We start from the raw sequence: 22533 nt of genomic DNA on the forward strand, positions 1-22533 counted from the left end.
TTTTTTTTTTTTTTACACTGTCCCCGGATCCTTTGCCTTAGAATTTTTTTAATGAGTTTTATGATGATGTACTTCAGTGTGATTTTCTTCTATTTACCTTATTTTGTGTTTGTAGTGCTTCTGGCTGGGATATGTGGTTTGGCTTCTTCCATCAGTTCTGGAAAACTCTCAGCTATTGACTTTTGAATACTGCCTCTGATCCATTCTTTCCCATCTCAATTTCTGGGACTCAAATTATATGGACGTTTCCTGTGCTCTTTTCTACTATTGTCTCTCTCTGCTTCAGTCTTGATATGTTCTTCTGATCTATGTTCCAGTTTATTAACTCTCTAACTTTATCAAATCCTTCTTTCAGGTATTTTTCAGTTCTAGAATTTCTATTATATTCTTTTTATGTTTTATAGCTATTTAGTCTAAGTCTCTGTGTTTATTTTTTAATGCTGAATCATGACCCTGCTAAAATCCTCATCTGATGACTCCCATACCTGGATCTCCCACTGGTTTGTTCCTATTGTCTGGTTGATTTTTGGGGGGAGTCACATTTTATATTCTTTTAGGTCTGGTTAATTTTGACTATGAGGCTGGTATTTCAACAACTGTAGAAAACATTTGAGGCTCTAGAGGATGTTACCCTCCTCCAGAGAGAATCTTGTATTACTTCCCGCAGGCAGCAAGCCTGGGGCAAATCACCTTAAGGCAGCTATGGATTGAACTTTAACCTTTGTGAAGGGATACCTAATCTAGTGTGAAATCTTGGGGGAAGGGAGGTAAAACTGAAACTCTGGGATACCTACCAGCCACCCCCCAAACCCCTGGCAAGCTCTGTAATCCAATTCTCCCTCAATTGCATGAGACTGATAAATCTCTGCTCAGGTAAGAACCTTTTCGTCCGCTGCTCTCTGCTCATCTTTCTGTCTTTGCCACAGATTTCCAACCTCCAGTTGCTTCAGGTTTGGCTGGGGAACTTTGCAAATGCTGGGCTCCCCTCTCTGGGTTTCCCATCTCTTAGAAATCTTGCACCTGCAAGTTTTGTTTCTCGAACTCTCTAACACCTTCAGACACATTATTCTTCAAGTATTTTCTTTTTCCAGACTTTCTAGCTGTGGGGAAAGGATCTGTCTCAAATAACCTACTTTGATATTTCCAGAAGCAGAAATTCACTACTCTATGCTTTTTCTTTGCCCAAGCGACAGGTTAAATGAGATCTCATCGTGATCCTATCCCCATGTCCAAGATTAGCACTAGAACAGCGGAGTCCACCTTTAAGTGATGGGAAAATTAAATCACTGTGTTTAAAAGTGATCACAGGTCATTTGTATACCTGAAAGTAACCACAAAAGTCATGAGACCCACCCTAGATTTAACCAATGTGTGGGGGAACAAACAACTAATCCACCAAGCAGGTTTGAAAAGGCAGTAGTTGGGAGAAAGTTGTTTTATGATCACATCCTGTTAAATTCTGCTTTCAGTAAAATGCTTACATACCTATAGCAATGAGAACAACAACAAAAACACCACAATTAGTATTTCAACAAATTATTCCGCCACTCATTCATTTACTAATTCAACAAATACTGATCTAACACCTAATTTGTGCCAAACTCTGCAAAGTGCCTGGAACAGAGTTGTGGGTGACAAAGAGCTGGTCTTTCCTCTCCCCTAAGGGATATAAAGGAGCTTGGGAGCAAAGTTTGGATTAAGAACTCTGGCTCTGGAATGAGAAAGATGTAACTTTATGGCCTCAGGGACCTCAGAGAAAATGATCTAATTTAAGGAACAAAGAGTATAATTAATTTTTACCCATATTATACAATCAGATGAACATATGTATGCAATCACTGAATGATTAATCCTCCCTGTGCTGTCTCTAATTTTGGCAGGTTGAGCACGTTCTTTCCTCTCTGGTCTGCAGTTTCCCACCCATCCAAAGGGTGATGATGTTCACTAGATTATCTCTAACGGTTTTTTCCGTTGAGTTCTAATATTTTGTGTTCTGTGACCCTATAAAATCTATGGCCAGAGCTAGGTGAGAAGGCATTTTTAGGTTCAACAAGTTCTTAACACTCTGAGACACTAGAGGGCAGGAAAACCACACTCATAATACACACACACACACACACACACACACATACCCTCTTATTGGGTGATATCATAGTGAAAAAAGGCTCTTGCTAGATTGTATGCTTTCTTCCTGCCTAGGCTGATTCTGACCTGAGCAGCAGGCATGGATTTCCCTCAGTACTTATATCTCTGACATGGGTCAATTTCACAACCATTTTCCTGCTCTCCAACCTCACTACAATGACTATTTTCATGATGGACAGTCAGAACTCCTGACGAGGAAATAAAAGGTCATATTTAAAATTGGGACTATTCTGTAAAATCGCCAACCTGAGGTTGTTATAGCCTCTTGTGTTTGGTGACGGGCCCCTTCTAGTTCCACTCATTTACTGAGTCAAAGTGGAAAAAGGCAACCTTGCATAGTATGCACCTAATACTCGTTTGTGTGAGAGTGACGGAGACAGGGCACAGAATAAATGCACTCTGGGGATGACCTGACATCTGCTGGGCGGCCACGGAGCTGAGATTAGGAACCTCAGTGTGAGTGTGCTGCAAGAGATCAGAAAAACAGAAGAAGGATGTATCTGGGCGCTAGTAACAGTGAAAAGCTTCCCTTCTCAGTTAAAAGAACAGGAAGTACAGGGACAGACTTCAAAGACAGCAAGAATGATGATTTAAAACCAAGGGACAGTCTCTGATTCTGAGATAGAAGTTGCCATGGGCACAGCCTTGTTACACTATCGATGAACAGGATGCAAGAGAGGGGAGGGCACTTTGGCTGTGCAGGCCCAAACTGATCAGTGTGTAGGTGGGTAGACTGGGGCCCAGCGAGGGGTGGTCTTACACAAACTCTCACAACAAGCCTCTGACAGGGTCATCTCTATTATTGCAAGTCTTGGTCCAAGATGATGATTCCTTAGACTGAAAGTCCAGGTTGAAGGAATAGGTGGATTTGGGGGTGACCAACTGGTACCCAATTATTGTTGGCATGGTTCTCAGAATGTGTTGAGGTGGTCCACCCAGAGCTGGGCTGGGCATGCTCTTGCTGGCCATGATTCTGAGACTTGGAAAACCATCCTGCTCCTAGAAAATACTTTCAGACTAGAGTCTCTGCTCAGTTGGTGGTCAGCTCCTGTCCTTGGCTACTCCAACCCTTCCACTGTCTAAAATGTTCAGTGGTCACTGGGAGAGGCTGATGGGCTTCTGGATACATGTCTAACCCTCTGCTTTATTAAAGGACTAATAACTATTTTATACAACCTGATATCCTCACCTTCCATCTCACCCACGAAAATCTGCTTTTCGCCCTCTTCTATTAGTGAAGATGAGCTTGTCGATTAGGTGAGGTCACCCAGAGAGAAATGGAACTAATATGTATCTTATACTCAGTATAAACCAGATAGTAAGAATGCTACTTTGAGCCGACAGCTATATTCAATTCTCAAAAACACCCTTGTTAGAGGGAGATTTTCATTCCAATTTTATAGCTGCAGAAACGGAGGTACAGAAATGTTAAGAAACCGGTCAAGGGTCAAGGAAATTCTAAGCTGCAAAGCCAAAATTCAAAGCATGGTGGGTCTTATTCTAAAATACTTTTTTGTCCAAATATAACAAGAGCTTTGATTACTTAATAGGTTCCAGAATAGGGGGCAGCCAAAGCAGGACAAAGAGAAGCAGGGAAGAAGGGGTTCCCAGATAGGAAGAGGATCTCTTCAGGTTGGCTGAGGCTGAGCCCAGGTCCTGTGATACAAGCTGAGGTGCACAGGGAATGTGCTTTTAAAGCAGCGGCATACCAATTTAATAACGCCGGACACTAATGTTGCATGATGCCTTAGGCTTTGTGAAGCACTTTTATGCCCATTATCTCACTTGTTTCTCACTGCAATTCTGCAAAACAGGAGGAAATGATATTGCTAATGTCAGGCTATGTTTGAACAGATGTTTATAAAATTGGATATGGTTTCATAATTTTTTAGAAGGAAGGAAGGGAGGAGAGGCCACGATTGGTGTAGAATCTCCCCGTGTTCAAGATGGGAGCACTGGGCTCATGAGAATCAGTCTCACGGCTATAGTGGGAGTGAAGGCATTCGTTGAAAAAAGGGGGGTGGACCTTGACTGCCATCCTCTGAGAAGAAAAACCACTTTGGACAACGCCCGAAGGTCCCTCTATTCTGCCAGGTGGGTGGGTGACACTGTAGTAAATAGCATGAAGGCTCTTGTGTGTCTCATTCCCATGCATTTATTCACTCATTTATCCTTCTGCAAGTGGGCACTGAGCACCTACTGCTTGTCTGGCATCGTGCTAAGCTTCTAAAGAAAATGGAACACAAAACCAGATATCATCCCTGCCTCACTGAGCTGGGACTTTACACTTGGTGCCAATCTGTTAAGTGTGTACTGATCTCTAATTGTGGTTTTCATTTTTATTCCCCAGGTTGCTAATGAGGTTGAGCACCCCTTCACGTGGCACCCACTAAAATGCCTTATGTGAGGGGATGAAATGAACAGAGCTGTGTTTCTGTTAAGGTCTCTCTGGCTCTGGGAACCTGCCGGGAGGCTAGCTGGCAGCTCAGGTCAGGGGAAGAGATACAGCACCGGACTCTCAGAGAAATTTAGGAGATAAAATTGAGAGCAGTGGTTCCAAATTCCTGAAGATCTTTAGAATTTGAAAAGAAGAAATGGGAATCCTGGGAATTCTCTGGAATTTCTGAAATCATAGGTTTTTCTTTTTCTTTCTTTCTTCCTTTTTTTTTTAAATCATAGGTTTTTCTTAAAATGCTTCTAACATTCTTTATACTCCTTAATCACTATTACAGTTTTCTGAAAAACCTGCCCTGTATGAAAAAACAAATAAGACTAAGAAATCTTAACTTTAATGTCTTCCCAAAGAACTCAAAGAACCGTAGCTTGTAGCAACATTCACACACTGGAAAAACGCCAGCAAATGTTTTAAGATAGTATCCCAATAATGTAGCATTCAGATCTCCTAGTGAGATAAAAGACACTACACAGAATCTCCTGTCAAAATTGCCAATTTAAGAACTTAATTTGTTTGCAAAACTCGTTATCTCTTGGAACACCACTCACTGGTTTTGTATAAAGCATACTATGGGTATAAGCTTATTAATGTTCATTTAATTTTCAGGGGTGACTCACCCTTAGCAGCAGACAAGGCCAGGGACACACTTGCAGACATGGCAACAGCCACGTAGATTGTGATCATCCGGGTTCCCAGAAATGTCCTCCTTAACCTTTCTCCTTGTCAGCTTCTGCTCTTGCTTTAAACTTGAAGTCAGCAGATGATTCCTTCCAACCAGTCATGTCTCTGTGACTTGCCAAGTTTTAAATCTTGAAGGAGATTTATAATAGTTGTTTCCCATTTTCCTGACTTCTGCATCAGTTTTTTTCTCAGAATTGGGGATTTGGAAAAATTGCAAATTCCCTGAGAAATGAAGTGAAGGAATACTAGTGTGGAAACACGGGGTTCAAGGTGGGCTGCCATATTGAACAGTCTGGCCAACAGAGAGCTGATGAATCTTGTGCTGTTGATCTCCGTGTTCTCTCCATCCTTAAGGCTGGCTGGTCATCAAGGGGCTGGTCAACAGTGAATACAGTGAGACAAATAACCCGCCCCACCCTATTATCCAAAATGAGAACAAAATATCCCAGCAGCGAACTCTTACTCTTCTTCACAAAAGTAATACACCGTTAAAAAGAGCACGGAACAGACCAAAACACCAAATCTTCCTCCCAAATCGAGGGCTTTTCCTACGGGACCACTGAACCCCAGACTCGGGAAGGAGACAAGATGGGCCAGCTAGAGATCTGAGCGTGATTCTAGGAGGAAAATTTTTTTTTAGACATATTACCAAATTATTCTTCTATTTCAGCCCTGAAACAAAATATTTTGCTCAGTCGCTGCTACTCCTAAAGATTAGGTGGTTGACAACTTGAATGTCTGGCTAAGTATGTCATCCTGCAGCTTGTATGCTTTAAAAGACAGATCAAGATAAAAACATTAATACGGGAGTAAGATGAATCAATTGAGATTAAAAAAAAAAAATTGGTTATCTCCACTGGCATTAAAGTCCGTAAGTCACCAAATAGTCTCAGTCCTTTTCCTTGGGTTCTGAATCCAAACAGGTTTTCCCAAAGATACATTAGAGATTCAGGGCAGAGATAAAGGCAGAGACTAGTCTGTCTGTCTGTTGGCTTATGACCGTGGCCACTGGCAAAGTTTCTCATAGCAGTGTTTGCTCCAGGTATTTTTCCAGAACTGTGACATGTATATTTATCTGGGAATGTGTGGCAATTCACAGTGCTTAAAGCCATACCAGGGCTGGGAAGACACTGGGCTATTTCCCACTCATTCTTTAAGGAATCCAGCACCCTCTGGGCACCCGGCATGGTCCCTTTTGTTCTGCTGCATTCATCACAGTTTTCCCCATGGGGAAATAGTTTTCAAGCTGTGCAGGAATAGGAAAACTGGGAAGAAAATGAACACGGCAGAGAGCAGAGGAATACAATGTGCTGGGAGAATCTTAAAGACCCACAGCTATTTATAGATCTTGAAATAAACGGCCTTCCTTTGATTGGAAGAGGCACTTCTAACAGAACTTAAAAAAAAAAAATAGGACAAGAGACTGGTGGTGAAGTGGTAAAAATTATCTAAGACCTGTCTGTCTGGTATAATTTTTCCTCTTAGAAAAAATCAGAATTGCCACATTATCACATGTACCAAAAGAAAAAAAAAAAGTTATTTGAAGAGGTGGCAGTTCTTCCAAAAAGGTTTCTTTTTCATTTTTTTTCTTTCTTTTTTGAGGCTAGAGATAAAAACCAAGAAACTGATTGAAAATAGCAGAAGAAACGTTTGGCTTGCTGGTGTATTGTAAGGTTGAAGTTTATTTTGCAAAGGCATCGGTGGCTAAAGAAGTCGGAGACGATGTCACTGGGTTCTTAGAAGACATTACGTGCTGGGTGAAGTGGGAAATACTTCCACAATTCTGCTTACTCATTTTTTAAGTAGAAATCAATTACTTGACTCCGGTTCATGCTCATTTTGAGAAATCAATGCAATAAATAAAAATACAGAGCAACAGAAGCAGGCAATCAGGGGGTCTGGGGACAGGGCTTCATTGACTTCATGGCCAGTGGGCATAAAGCAGATTATGGAAATCTGCCAAGAATCTGGGAAATTCAAAGTCATCAAGAGTATTCTAGAGCAGGGATTCTCAGCCTTGGCTGCCCACTGAATCACTTAAAGAGGTTTTAAACACTTTTGATGCACGATTCTCCACAACCGAAATTTAATTGGTCTGAGGTTAAGGCTTATAAATGATCCCCAGAGAATTCTGATCCTCGGCCAAGACCCACAGGCACTGATGTAAGAAGCTAATTAGGGCAATGTGCTCATAGTGTCTTCTCGCCCTTCCGTAGCCTCCTATAAACCTAGGAAAGCTGAAATCTGGACCCTTCCCCTGGGCCCAGGTTGGGCCAGCCAGGGAAGACTCGCTGTGAATGGCGATGTCTCTCCCCACTGGGCCCTGACTGCTCTTTTGCTTTCTGTAGATTTAACACTGGGTCTTTGTCCTTGTTCACCGGTGTTTCCCCTTCATCCGGGAGATCATGATCTGAGCAGCTGGGGTACAACTCCACAATTATACATGTAGTTTTTCTTCTTTGGCTTTTCCCCCTGCTTTGTTTCGTTTTGCTTTGCATATACCTTCATTTAAAAACTGCAAATCTTGGACAGACAATAAAAAAAAAAAAAAAACCCCAATGGAATGGTGGCTTTTGCTTCCCAATCTACACAGCTGGCTTCATGTAAGGGCATGTTTCATATATGAAAGCCTTTTTTTTTTTTTTTTTAAGATTTTGTTTGATTGATTGATTGAAAGGGAGAGAAAGAGCGCGTGCTGGGGAGAGGCAGGGGGAAGAGGGAGAGAGCCCATCTCAACACGGGGCTCAATCCCGTGACCCCAAGATCATGACCTGAACTGGAATCTAGAGTCAGACGCTTCACCAACTGAGCCACCCAGCTGCCCCCTAAATCCACTTTCTAAAAACCATGTATGTCTTCAGGTTGGTGTCGCCGTGTGACCCACCATGGCTCCAGCGGCCATGCTTCTAGTGGACATCGGGGCAAGCCTGGAACTAACACGCGGCCGCTACAGAGCAATTAGTGGTGCACACAGGCCGTAAGATAGCGTTCCTACAAATTCCCTCCTCCGCGATTTTGAGCGGCTGTTAATGAAGATCCAAAGTGTGGAATTGTTAGAAAGCGTGTTCGCCAGCTGGACAAACCCTTACACACAGTATATGTGCTTTTGAACTGTCTGTCCCCATGACGAGCCTAGGGTCAGCCCGACCTGAAGCAGAACACAGAGAAGCGGCCCCACAGGAGAGGATGGTTACAGTTCTCTTACGGTGAATTTAAACCCCTTGCCACCACCTGCAACTTGACCTTAGCCAGTCCTCAACAGACAGGCGCGATGCTGGGGATGAGAAGGGGTGCGGTCTTCTGAGCTCCCGCATGCACCACCCCTGGCTGCTACTTTTTCTCCTTCCTTTTCTCCCTCCTGCCAAGCGTCATCCTCTCTTGTCGAGCTGTGTGCGGGCTGGGGGTGAGGAGGCGGCCACATGCTCCCCGAGCACTAGACAGGGCAGGTGCCTACTTCTTGATCCTGAGACAGTGAAACCAAATCTCCAGGGATGCGCAGTTCAGATTTTTGTGGTTTGGACAAAATGAGCAGCATTTGGCTGCCCCTGGTCAAGCTCATGGCTGGCCGTGTCTGCCCTGGCTTGGCCTCCAGCCCTCCCTGGCTGTTAGAGCCCGTGAAGTCTGTCACTCTGGCCCTGTCTACACCTGATGGATCAGCCCACTGGAATCCCCTGTTTGGGCTCTTTTAAAGCTCTGTGGTGCAGAGCCCACCTCCCTGTCTTCACTCCAGGCGCGAGGGACGGTTCAGGTCCAGTGTCAGCTACCGCTACGTTCAAGAAGCCCACCGGCACCACCAGCCCACGTCGCCCTGAAGGCAAGATGATACACATCGAAGGAAACAAGTCCCTTTTGCCATGCCCTTGGGTGGGTTTTGAGCAAACTCATTAGCCATCCCGCCTCTAGAGCAGTGGTTTTCAAAATTCCCAGGTCACTCAGGAACCTGTTAAAAATGTATATTCTCAGGCCCCACCCAGACCTATTAAATTCGTGAACTCTGTGGATGGGAGATTCTGACAGCCAATGCTCTGGGGGACTGCATCCCTATGGGTAGGAAGGGAGAGGAGGGAAGAAAACTGACTGGCTTATGGACCCTTGACAAATGCCGTAAGCTTCCCGACCTTCTCCTTTCTCATCTATACAACGGGAATATGGAAATTCTGCCCTCACTGGCTTGTCACAAGGCTTATATGGAGTAGAGCATATCCAGTGCTTAGCAAGTAAAATCCCAATAAGCACGAGTCCTAGTTTGATCTGGTGTGGCCTGAACGTTGGCTCTGTGCTGTCTCTTGTGTTCCTGTCATGTAGTCACCCTGAAACCCACACTCAGGGGACAGACATCACTGCCACCCCATCTCCAGATGCATGCCTTAGACTTGCACACTGTTCCTGTGGCTGCGAGGCATTTCTCATGGGCAAGCCCTCTAAATGGAGAGAAGAATGCCCTCTGGTTTTCAGCTCCAGTGGAAGGGTTCTCAGGGAAAACGGCAGGGAACATTTCCAACAAGACATGCCGAGCGGCTCTCACCGTGGCCATGGGGACATTGGTTCCGAACAGTGCCCCAGCCCAGAGCCCAGTGATGGGGCTAGGATGCCGAAGGGCGGCAGTAACAAAATCGACAGTAGTACCAGCCATGTGTGCTGACGCGGGGTGGGGGCTGTCCTTGGAGGGCACGTGCCATGCACTGCCCGTGACGAGACAGAGGCTCAGAGATGGGGACAGGGCTTAGATGACACCCAGCTTGGGTTGGGAGATAGCAGAAGAGCTTCTCCAGGAAAAGCTCAGTCCCCAGACTTCAGTGGCAGGTGGGGACACAAGCTAGAACCTTGTGGTCATGGGGAGTCCTGGGTGTCCAGCACAGCTGCGTGTGAATTTTGAATCTGAGCTCAGCCACCCACTAGACAACGTCTGAGCCATGTGGGCACGTGATTTCCTCGAGATTTTCTTTTCTTCTCCATAAAATAGAAATAATACCTCCAGCTCTGCAGGGTTCACATGAGGATTAAATTAATCAGGGGCGAGCACTGCGCAGATCATGAGCACACGAGCAGGGACGCCCGCTGCGGAATCTCAGGGGGGGCTAGAAATGCTGTTTGGTCATTTACCAGCTGTGCGACCTTACACTTGACCTCTTCAAGCCTCCGTCTTCCCATGTGTGTAGTGGGGACAATTTTACATGCCTCCCACACACAGTCACAGTGGGGCTTAAGCCAGGAGGCCTTAGCACAGATAGGACACACGCAGGCCCTACTGAGGGTCAGCGTCTCCCCCTCTCCATGGCTGAGCTACTGCCAGGGAAGGGACAGGCTGGCTCCCGGAAGGGCTCCCTTTATGCTTGCTCCTCCTGGAGCCCATTGAGTCTACCCCGCCCTATGACCCGCTGGCGGGCTCATCTTGCCTCTCTGTCTTGAGATCCCTGGGATTTAAAGGAGAAAGACGCCTAACCTCTGCCTGGCCTTCACTCTGTCCCCCTCCCCCCCAGCAGTAAGTCTTCCTGAACTGTCCCTAGGTTTTGCAACAAAAGGCTATATGAGGTTCCCGTGGGAACAGCATGTCCTCTGAGCTGAGCAATGGGCATAATCAGCAGGTGACTATCCTAGTCTTCTTCAAGCCAGTCCCACACGCTTGCATGTGAAGCCTCTCGAGGCTTTAGCGGGGGTGTTCCACTGCGCATTCACAGGGGGAGACACACTGTCCCCCTTCGCCAGGTAAACAGACCTCACGGTGTTCCGTCGGGGGGAGCCTGCCGTCTGGATCACATGCAGCCATCTGTGATGGTCTCCTCGTGAGCTGCGGTCCCACACCAACCTAACCCTCTCCCCCCGCTGCAGCATTCAAAACCTATGCTCCCTCACACTGCAACCCTGCGTCCATTACTGTCTTGGTTTTCCCCTGCTACACTGACGGCTTTCTTGGTGACCGGGGGTCTCGGAGTACTTTCTGTGGCCCCTGCATACTTTCCCCTTTTCTAGGCAGCTTGGAGGCTAGTGGCCGAAGCTCAGACAGGCCCAGGTCTGAGGCTGGTGGAGCATCAAGGCCCAACCCGGGATTCCTTTTACTTTTGCCTCAGCTTTGACGGAGAGCAATAACCAAAGGACTGTAGGTTTAGCATGCTTCCCGTTATTCTGCGTTTCCTATTATGTCCAGAGGTTCACCGCCCCCGGAGCTGCCTCCATCTCTGAATTCCACTGATAACTTTCCCCTGCAGCAACGGAGGACAGCACAGCTCATGCTCCGGAGCGAAGGGGACCACACAGACCCCCAGGAACCGCAGGGTCTTCACCCCTGGCCTTTCATCCTGTCTCTTCCCAAACCACGTTTCTGTGACCCAGGGCTGTTCTAGCAAGTCGCACTTGTGACACCGACTAAAAGGATTCTGGGATCTAATTCCAGTGTGTGTGTGTGGAGGGGGGGGTCGGGGGTCCACGGTAGCTCAAGCAATCCAGCTGGGAAGTCTACAATTCTACAAAATGATGACGACATGATGACAGCATCGGATCCCACAGGTTAAGGGCTCAGTCCTATGAGACTTCGGACGCCAGCCTCAGGTCCAGGGTGGGCCTGGCTACTGATGGGAAGTTCCAATGACCACCTCCTTGGGTTCAATTAATTTGCTACAGTGGCCCACAGAACTCACAGAAACATGTGACTTCCTAGAGCACTGGTTTATTTTAAAAGGGGGTAACTCAGGAACAGCCACAGGGCAGGCAGGCACAGGGCAAGATGTGAGGAAAGCGGGAGCTCCCATGCTCTCTCGGAGAGCATGACCCTCCCCGAACCTCCATGTGTCGACCACCCCAAAGCTCTCCAAACCCAGTCCTTTTTTTTCTGGTTTTTATGGCGGCTTCATTACACAGGCCTGATTGATCAAATCAATGGCCACTGGTGATTGCTTCCACCTCCAGCCCTTCTCTTTTCCCCAGAGGCCTGGGGGTGGGACTGAGAGTTCCAAACCTCCAATCCCAGGTTGGTTCCCCTGGCAACCAGCTCCTAATCTCAGGGGCATCGCAAAAGTCACCTCATTAACCTAGCAAAAGACACCATGATCACTCTCCTTACTTAGGAAATTCCAAGGGTTGTATGAGCTCTATGCCAGAAGCAGCGAACAAAGACCAAACACATATTTCTTCTAAATCACAACATCACTTGCCCTGAAAGCAGATGTTACTCTATTTGTTTCATTGTTCCCGTGCTGGCATGCCTTCACCTCGTGGAGAAACTATACTCCTTCTAGAGAAGGTGCTATGTCCCTTACAGCTCTAGGGAGAGGGTTAGGCATATGGTAGGAATGCCTATCATGTTTGAGGGGATTAAGGAAAATAAATAAATAGCATGCTCCGCTGTCAGGGTGCAGTGAGACAAGACAACCACTGGGGGGCAGCGGAGGACCAAACTGTGACCTTGGCTGCAGCCTCTGGATGGTAACCCAGGTGGGAATTCAGGTAGCAGTGGCCTTCTCACAGGGAGGACAACCCTGGGAGAGGCTCTCCCACAAGGTCTGGAGGAGGGCCAAACAGGAGGAGAGGAATGACCCACAGCCAAGCCTTTCCAATTTTCCCACACTTGTACCTATGCCACCATCACCCTTGAAGTGCCTGGGGCTGACTCGGGGGTGCCCAGAAATCGGGGGTGGGGGGTGGGGGCAGGCATTTCTTCCAATTGAGCATGTCCCCTTTGTTCAGACACAGTGCTGATACAGCAGGGCCCTGTCCTTCAGCGCAGCCGGCTTAACCCTGGCACAGAACCCAGCCAGAGTCATTGAGAGGAGAGACCGTACTGTCTAGCCTTCAGGAAGCCAAGAAAAATACCCCAAAGCAGAAGACTCCATGGGCTCGACCAAACTTGCTCTGAAAGCTGCTGCTAAGTGCAACCAGTGCCAAGAGTTCCCAGGAAATATGCCAGACGGCCTTTATTCCTGATGGCATTGCTGCCCTGGCTGTCCCGTCCTACCGCAGACACCCTCTCCCTGTGCCTGGCTGACACCGAGTCCTTCCGCTAGTGATGCGGCCCCACCTCAGAGAAACCTTTACCCATGGCTATGGGGAGGTGGGCATAGGTGGGGTGGGTGGGCTTGAAGCAGAGAGCGCTTCAGCATCCTCCAGCAGCTGCTTCTGCTTAAGGCCTTGACCTTGGCAGGAGCACTACTTTCCAACTGTGCTCAAGGCAAGGGTCTCCAAGAACAGAACGTTCCAGCAGAGAAGCTCTGAGTGCAGTTGCAGGGGCCAAGCAGGGGGTGGGTGAGAACACACAGTGAACTGGCTGGCCCTGGAGGCTCAGCCCAGTGGTGTTTCTTTCCTGCGGTGTCTGAAAGGACGCACTGGGGAACTACCCTCTGCGTGACAGTCGCGGTTAATGCTGATTTATGGCTGCGGTGCCTCCCTCGCCTCCTGGGGAAGGAGCTTTTGGAAAGGCTTTCTGGCGGCCGATGCTGGTAGTTGCATTCTTGGTGTTCCCAGTCCTGCTGGAGTGCTGCGCACCCTTCCTCTGCATGCTGGATGGAAGGGAAAGGGCCAGCCAGCCTGCCCTGCTGTCCTCAGCCTCCTCCCGGGAGCCTGGCCCTGCGGCACCTGGGCCTGGCCTTCCACCACTCCCTCCTTCTGCCGCCTGGCGGCGCTGTGCCTGCTCCAGCGTCCCCGTTCTCCCTTCCTGCTACACCCTGTCTCTGCCCCTCGGCCAGCCCAGCTTCCTTTGGCCCTGTCCGTGCTCACTCTTTCTCATATGTGACTAGTATTTGGTGACATCTCTCCCAGGCTTCGAGCCCCAGCAGTATAGGGCCATCATCATTCCTTCCGATTGAATTAATTTGACAAATGTTTATTGATCAAGCACCATGTGCCAGGCTCAGGAGCAAGACAGCCATGGTCCTGACTCTTGTGCAGTTAACAGCCTAGCAAAGAAGCACATAAACAAACAAACAAAAAGGTCACAGAGGGTGATAAATGGTACCCAGCGAAAGCACAGCTTATGGGATCGGAAGGACATGGGAGCTACTTTCAGCACAGAGACACAAAGTGACAGTCCCAGGGAGACCTGAAGGAAGAAACTGTCTGAGGGTCAGAGCCCTGTCTTTCTGTCAGCTGGCTGCTGCCACCATCCATGTACACCGGGGAGAAGCTGGCCCAAGGCGCCACAAGCACAGGGCCCTCCAGTCAAGTGCTAGAAACTGATGGACACCTGGTGTAGCAGCACAATGACTGAGGGGTAATGGTAAGAGGTGCAACAGTGAACCCAACAGGTCCAAGAGGAGCTCTGGATTTCCCTACCACACGTGCCCACGGCACTGTCTTCCCCATCTCAGTAAGGAGGAAAGCCATTCTTACGCTGCCCCAGTCCCAAATCTTCGGGCCATCCCTGACCCTCTCTCATAACCTAGGGCCAACCACCAGCAAGTCTAGGCAGCTTCACAGGACTGGACTCGAGCCACCTCTTCCCACCTCCACTGTGGCCATCCCGGTCCAGCACCGTAGGAGGATGCGTACCAGGTCTCGAGCTTCCCCTCCAGAAACAGAAGTCAGTACGGCACTGCTCTGCACAGACCTTCTCAGAGCTCCCATCTCATTCAGACCGTGATGTAATGTAGGTAACACTTGTGCAGTACACAGTGTGTAACTACCCATGAGACCCTACGCGCTCCTGACTTTTCCTCCATTCCTTCTCACCCACTCTGCTCCCGCAGCCATCTTGCTTTCCTGAAACATGCTGAGCACACCCCCACCGCAGGGCCTCTGCACTCACTCCTTCCTTCCTGCCCGCACTCCCCACACCAGATATCTGCGTGGCTTCCTCTCTGAAAGCCATTTACACCTCTGCTGAAATGTCAATTTATTGTGGACACTCAGTCTCTTCCTTTTCCCTGCTCCCCCACGCCCTCACATCCACCCCTGGAACCTCCCTTTTTCCCTCCATGGCACTCTATGACCTGACATATTTGTTATCTGCTCACTTGTCGTCGTCTCTCGGCACTGTGGTGGAGGCTCACTGGAGGAAAGACTTTGTTTTGTTCACTGCTGTATCTTCAGCATATAATACATTGCTTGGCGTGTGGCAGACATTCAAAAAACTATTTGCTGAGGTCCGAGGCAGGGCCAGACCCCGGAGAACACCCTAGACCATATTCATGGTATGGCTTTTATTCTAAAAGCAGTAAGAAGCTACTAGAAAGCTTTAATCAGTGGATACAGTGATCTGCCTTGCATTTTGAGTTGACTGTGGATGTGGTGTGGAGAATGACTGGAAACGGGGGTCAGAGACGGAGCTGATGGAAAAGGCCAGCAAAGATGCCAGTAGCTCGGGCCAGGATGCCGTCCGTGAATATGAAGAGAAGGCTATGAGCAAAGTAACTGGCAGACCAGATGGGAAGAAGCCAGTGTCCGGGGCCGGAAGGTCTCCTCGTGTGGCTCTCGTCCTGTGTGATTCACCAGCAGCCTGAACACCGAGGACAGCCTCCCTGTGCTCGCTCTTGGGCAGAGGGAGGAGGATTCTTCCCTGAGCTCATCTTCTGCAGACGGGAGTCGGAGCCGAGCCACCCACACTCCCCCCCTCATGCCTGACCATGAGCATCTTCGCGGCGAGGGTGCTGCTGTCCTCTGTATCTCTCTCCACCGGCCCGCTGCTCACACTTGTGTGCCCCTGAAGGCCTTCGGTACCGTTGCAGGCTGGTGTCTCTGAGAGCAGATGCGGAGACGGACGGGAGCGCTAGGTATTTATTGGGGTCAACACCTGTGAGAGGAAAGGGAGGAAGCAGCAGTGAACGGCGGGAGGAGTCCATTATGATGTAAGCTCCACAAAGCCTCGGCCAACCTGGTGGGGAGTCTGGGCGCCCGAATCATCACCCACTCCGTGTGGGGCCCACATGGCCAGGCCTGGCACCGCCGCACGTGGGCTGTCTGGGAAGGGGGTAGCCCGGGGGAGACGGCACTCTGCTGTTGAGCTGAGTGATCCTGAAGGAGCCGAGAGCAGGAGACATGGCTGCCAGCAGTTCCTCAGCTGGACCGCAAGTCCTTCCTTGAAGGGTCCGCTGGTGAATCTCCGTATCTGCCCCAGAGCGTATCTAACCGTGGGCTGTTCCACCAGGACTCACAGTCCCTCCCTCTGCAATGCGAGCAGGTTCTCAGGAAGTTTCTGCAACAGCCTGGCTCTTCCGAGGCCGGTCAGCCAACTGACCTGATGGAGCTCATGAACAAGCCACTGGCCTCCTAGCAAAGCACTTTGTCAGACTCCAGTGAGTGCCTAGAGACAGGGGAGGGTAATCTGAGATTCATTTAACGAACCATTTCGGTTACTGCAGCGTCTGTTGTATCATAGAAAAATACAGGTTTCCTGGTCAGATACTCCAGTCTCCCAATCCTGCATCCGCCGCAACCCCGCAACCTCGAGCAAGTTAATAAGCCTTCTGGGAGGATTTTCCCTCTTTAGCAAAATGTGTGGAATGATGCTCCCAAGAGAGGTGCTCCAGATGAAGGGCTGTGCCTTACTACCCTCGTCTTCTCACTGGCCCACAGGGGTCCGCTGAATGAACGAGTCACTTACGGTCAGGCATCGCGCCCTGTGTCATGCAGGCCACGGCAGCTGTAAGCGCTGGGGGCCGGGCGCTCCTCTTCACCCTTGCAGAAGCGTGAGTGGGAGTGACCCTACCTCGGCACCTCTCCTGCTGCACGAGGCTCATCCCCCTGACCACCACCTCACAACCCGGGGGTGCTGCCAGGTTCACAGCTGGGAACGTAGGCCCAGCCCAGAGTCCTGCCCAGAGCTGCTGCGTGCCACCCATCAGCTGCCGTGACTGCAACCTGCGAGAATGTGGTGGGACCTCGACGGCACCCCGCGGTCAGCTCATGACATCCTCTGGGAACAAGTCCCCATTTTACCCTGCACTCTGCCCATCCTTCTGGAATCTCATTTGCACGGCAGGCAGGATGCTGCCCCCAGGTGGATTATCATGTTGTTGAGAAGCGAAGCATCTGCCATGGTTCGCTGGTTCATGGGTGACTGAACGTCCCCTGGTAAAGCTCCCCCGAGCTCCTTCTTGTCACTTCTCTTCCACCAGCAGATATTCGGTTTTTCTTTAGGTTGTGAGAGGAAAGACTGCAGCTCCGCAGGGGAACGCCACAGCTTTTGGTAAGACGACAAAGAATCTAGGTTTATTCATTGCAGCAAACTGTCCCCTGGTTTTTCAAACAGAGCCCCTCATTTTGCTCCATAAAGGTGTAGCGGGAAAAGCACTTGTGATGGATGCAGCAAGACCCGAGATCACATCCTGTGCAGTCTTGAGCAAGTCAGCTCAAGTTCTGGCAGTTTCCACTCCTTTGTTGGTACTGCTTATCCTACAGGTTAGCGGAGGGCTTAGAAAAGTAACCACCTAAGACACGGCACCTGCTGGGCAGCATACACTCGTCATTTCCTCTTGCCAAGGGGAGGGGACACCGAGGGAGCGGTGCTGGTGTCTGTCTTACGTAACGCTATGTGATTTGTCCCCGATGTGAAGAAATGGAAAGTTCTGGCATCTGGTGCACTAGATCATGACCCAGCAAGTCAGCAGGAGAGCAGGTGCCTGGAAGGGGGAATAGCTGTCGCGTGGCCCTGAGAATGACTGTCATACACAGTAGGAGCCTCTGAAGAGTGAAGCAGGGACACTCCCACCAATGCCATCCACATTTACATAGCATGCTCTGGACAGCTAGGACTGGGGGTATGGCCCAGACCCCTGCTCTGTCCTCCATGTGCAGGAGAGGCTGGCATACGCCACAAACACTGCAAAAGGTGGCTTTCTCCAGGCAGGGAGAAGGAAAGGATTTAGGGCTCATAAACTTGTACATCCAACTAGAAGATGTGAAAGGCAGGAGCCACGGCTGTCTGGTGACGGTCGCCTAGCTAGCATGACGGCTGGCACGTAAGAGGTATTCCACACACACCATAGTACCAAAACAGACGAGAAAAGCCGTACGATCATCTCAGTGGATGCAGAAAAGGCATTTAACAAAATTCAACATCCAATGATGATAAAAGCTCTCAATCAAGTGACATGAAGAAAACATACTTCGACATAATAAAGGCCATATACAACAAGCCCACAGCTAACATCATACTGAATAGTGAAAGGTTGAAAGCTTTTCCTCTAAGATCAGGAATGAGATCAAGGTGCTGACTCTCACCACTTTTATTCCACACAGGACGGGAAGTCCTAGCCGCAGCACTGGGCAAGAAAAAGGAACAAAAATGCCAAAAATAAATAAATAAATAAATAAAGAAAGAAAGAAAGAAAGAAAGAAAGAAAGAAAGAAAGAAAAGAAAGAAGTAAAACTGTCACTGCTGCAGATGACATGTTAATATATGTACATAGAAAACCTTTAAGACCTGCCAAAAAACTCTTAGAACTGATAAATGAATTCAGTAAAGTTGCAGGATGCAAAATCAATATACAGAAGCCTGTTGTGTTCCCATACATCAATAATGAACTCTCAGAAAGAGAAATTAAGAGCACAATCCCATTTAAAATTGGATCAAAAAGAATAAAACACAGAGGAATATGTTTAACCAAGGAGGTGAAAGACCTGTATACGGCAAATTATAAGACACTGATGAAAGAAACGGAAGGAGACACAAATCGGGGGAAAGATAAAATGAAAAGATAAAATCCATGCTCTTGGATTAGAAGAATTAATATTGTTATAATGTCCATACCACTCAAAGCAATCTACAGATTCAAGGAAATCCCTATCAAAATTCCAATGGCTGGGATGCCTGGGTGGCTCAGTCAGTTAAGTGTCTGCCTTCGGCTCAGGTCATGATCCTGGGGTCCTGGGATCGAGGGTCCTGTGATCAAGTCCCACGTCAGGTTCCCTGCTCCATGGGGAGTTTGCTTCTTCCTCTCCTTCTAATCCCCTGTTCGTGCTCACTCTCTCACTCTCTCTCAAATTAAATAAAATATTTTTTAAAAACTCCAATGGCATTTTTCATAGGAAGAGAAAAAGATCATAAAATTTGTATGAAACCACAAAAGACTCTGAATAGCCTGGGAAAGAGGAGCAAAGCTGGAAGTATCACGCTCCCTGACTTCAAACTCTATTACAAAGCTGTAGTAATGAAGACAGTCTGGTACTAACATAAAAACAGACACATCGATCAATGGAATAGAACAGAGAGTCCAGAAGTAAACTCATACATATACGGTCAATAAATTTATGGCAAAGGAATCAAGAATATACAATGGGGAAAGGACAGTCTTTTAGATAAATGCTGCTGGGAAAGCTGGACAGCCACATGCCAAAGAATGAAAGTGGGCCACTATTTTATGCCACACACACAAATTAACTGAAAATGAATTAAAGATTTGAATGGAAGACCTATGACCACAAAACTCCAAAACAAACAAACAAACAAACACACAGGTGATAAGGTCCTTGACAGCAATCTTAGGGATGACTTTTGGGAGTTGGCACCAAAAGCAAAGGCAACAAAAGAAAAAAGTAAACACGTAGGACTCCACCACACTAAAAAGCTCCTGCAAAGGAAAGGTAACCATCGACAACAAAAGGCAACCTATGGAATGGGAGAAAATATTTGCAGATCATAGATTTCATAACGGTTAATACCCAAAATATATAAAGAACCCATACAACTCAACAGCAAAACAACAATCCAATGAAATAATGGGCAGAGAATCTGACTAGACAGTTTTCCAAAGAAGACATCCAGACGGCCATCACACACGCGAAAAGATGCTCACCATCACTAACCATCAGGGAAACGCAAAGCAAACCACAATAAGGTAGCACTTTACACCTGCCAGAATGGCTACTGGCAAAAAGGTAAGAAATAACAAGTGTTGGTGAGGATGTGGAGAAATGGAATTTCTCCTCGTGTACTGTGGTGGGAACGTACACTGGCGCAGCCACTATGGAAAACAGTATGGAGGTTCCTCAAAATATTAAAAATAGAGCTACCTTATGATCCAGCAATTCTAACTCTGGGTAATTATCTGAAGAAAATAAAAACACTAGTATGAAAAGACACATGTAACCCTGTATTCACTGTGGCATTATTTGTAATAGCCATAATATGGAAACAACCTAGGTATTCACCAATGGATAAACGGATAGAGATGATGTGGTGTAGACACACACGTGTGAGCGCGCGCACACACACACACACACACACACACACACACACGGGAATATCATTCATCCCTAAAAACGGAATGAAACCTTGCCATTTGCAGCAACACGGATGGACCTAAACAGCATTATGCTAAGGGAAACAAGTCAGACAGAGAAAGACAAATACCATATGATTCCACTTCTATAGAGAATCTAAAAAACAAAAAGTGAAGTCATACAGAGAACAGATGGGCAGTTGCTGGCGGTGAGGGTGGACGGGGGCCGAATAGGTGAAGACAGTCAACAGGCGTGAACTTCCAGTTATAAAATAAATGCGTCACGGCGACGGAATGTACAGCACGGTGACTACCGTTAACCACAACATACTGTCCGTTTGAAAGCTGCTAAGAGAGTGAATCTTAAAAGTTTTCATCACGCACACACACCCCAAATTGTTAACCACGTACAGTGACAGACGTTCACTAAACTTACTGTAGTGATCATTTCACAATACAGACAAATTGTGAATAATTATGTTGTCCACCTGCAACTAACACAATGTTGTATGCCAATTATGCCTTAATTAAAAATAAAGAAATAAATAGGGATTTCATGATCTAAGGAATAGTAATAATAACCAAATTAGACATTAGTGGTAAATACCAAGAAAGATGTAAAAAAAGAGATTTTAAAAATTGAGAAAGTGGAAGCATGGATCAGACCATATGTATTTGAGGCTCCTGCTGGGAAACATTTTAGTTAGACTGAGACTTTTTCGGGGAATACGCAGGGCAGAATCAATCACATCAAAGAATAAAAACTGGAAAATGACTGATTCAACAGAAATAGTTTTAGAAATGCAATCATTTGATCTACAGAGGGGAAACTAACCTATACTCTCATAAGAGGCCCCATGATTTTCTTCTTTTGTATAATTTCTCTCTTAATCAAAGTAATAAATGCACTTACTTTTAAAAGCCAATTAAAAAATATTGTATCAAGAAGTCCGTTAAAAGAGGACTCTCTTACCTGGTAGGCAGAAGACACTGACTGACACCAGGTACTGACAAGTTATGCAGAGAGTCGCCCGCACACTCACCAGCAAGCCCCTTCAAGGTTCTGCGGGTTCAGAAGCCACGATGAGTATCCCCAGGACTGAAGTTTGGGAGAGAGGCAGCAACGATGGCCGAGGTCTAGCAGACAGGACTCTGTCTGGCAAGGTGTCCCTGCGGCAGAAATGAAACGGGAAAAACTTCAGGATAGAGCCTGGGAAAGAAGAAAACCACAGACGACCCTGGAACAACATGGTAGGTCAGGGGCACCAACCCTCCCACAGTCGAAAATCCCTATGTTAACTTCTGACTCCCCCCAAACTTAACTACTGATAGCCTTCTGTTGACTGGAAACCTTACGGATAACATAAACAATCGATCAACATATATTTCCTACGTTGGATATATTATTTATTGTATTCTTGTGATAAACAGAGGTGGAGAAAAGAAAATATTATTAAGAACATGAGAGAAAACACACTTACAGTACTGTACCATAAAAAAACTGCATCTAAGTAGACCCATGCAGTTCAAACCCATGTTGTTCAAGGGTAACTGTATGTTCTTCTCCTCGTATATCAAGGCAGGCCCCTGACCCATTTGCAACATCAGTTACCCACCTAGCCACCCCCCTGGCAGAGCTGCAGAAGATGGGAGTAGGAGGGGGTGAGGCTTGGCAAGATTCTACTTCCTGTCCGTTCCTAAGATGGACCCAAGGTGGTAGTCTCAAAGGGATGATGCCAGTCTATTTTTTGAAATTGCACTGTAGTGTCACTAAAATGCTATCTCTTATTCAAGCCAGAGACACCTGGGGTCAGAGAGGAAAGTTCTTTGTGTCTTTTCAGCTTGGTCTTGTGATTTCTGGCCGCGTCATGGGCCTGGGCAAGCTGCCTTTTGGGACAATGACCCTGCAAATGTCAACAAGCTACTCTCCTTGGGGGGATGAGAGGAAGAAAGTCAGTCTGGGCGTGGCATGCGGAACACCTTCACCAATACCGTTAAGCTTTCTGAATGCCCTTATTCACAAATTTTCTTAGTCACCCAGGTGTGCAAAGTTCAACTGTAGTTTTCATCCCATGCCTGCTCTATTAGATACTGTATTCAGTCTCA

At 47.5% G+C, this 22533-nt stretch overlaps 1 long non-coding RNA gene across 1 annotated transcript in view; it reads right to left on the reverse strand.

Annotated features, from left to right (window-relative positions):
* Nucleotides 1–22533, reverse strand: part of LOC148110118 (uncharacterized) — a 209885-nt gene that overhangs the window by 161582 nt on the left and 25770 nt on the right. Inside the window, exon 2 of the long non-coding RNA XR_015724560.1 lies at nt 21471–21597. This is a non-coding gene — a long non-coding RNA (uncharacterized LOC148110118). The remainder of the gene's footprint in view (nt 1–21470; nt 21598–22533) is intronic.

The sequence above is a fragment of the Ursus americanus genome, chromosome 5 (assembly GCF_024610735.1).
Source record: "Ursus americanus isolate L20-20 chromosome 5, mUrsAme1.1.p, whole genome shotgun sequence".
In the NCBI taxonomy this organism is placed as follows: domain Eukaryota; kingdom Metazoa; phylum Chordata; class Mammalia; order Carnivora; family Ursidae; genus Ursus; species Ursus americanus.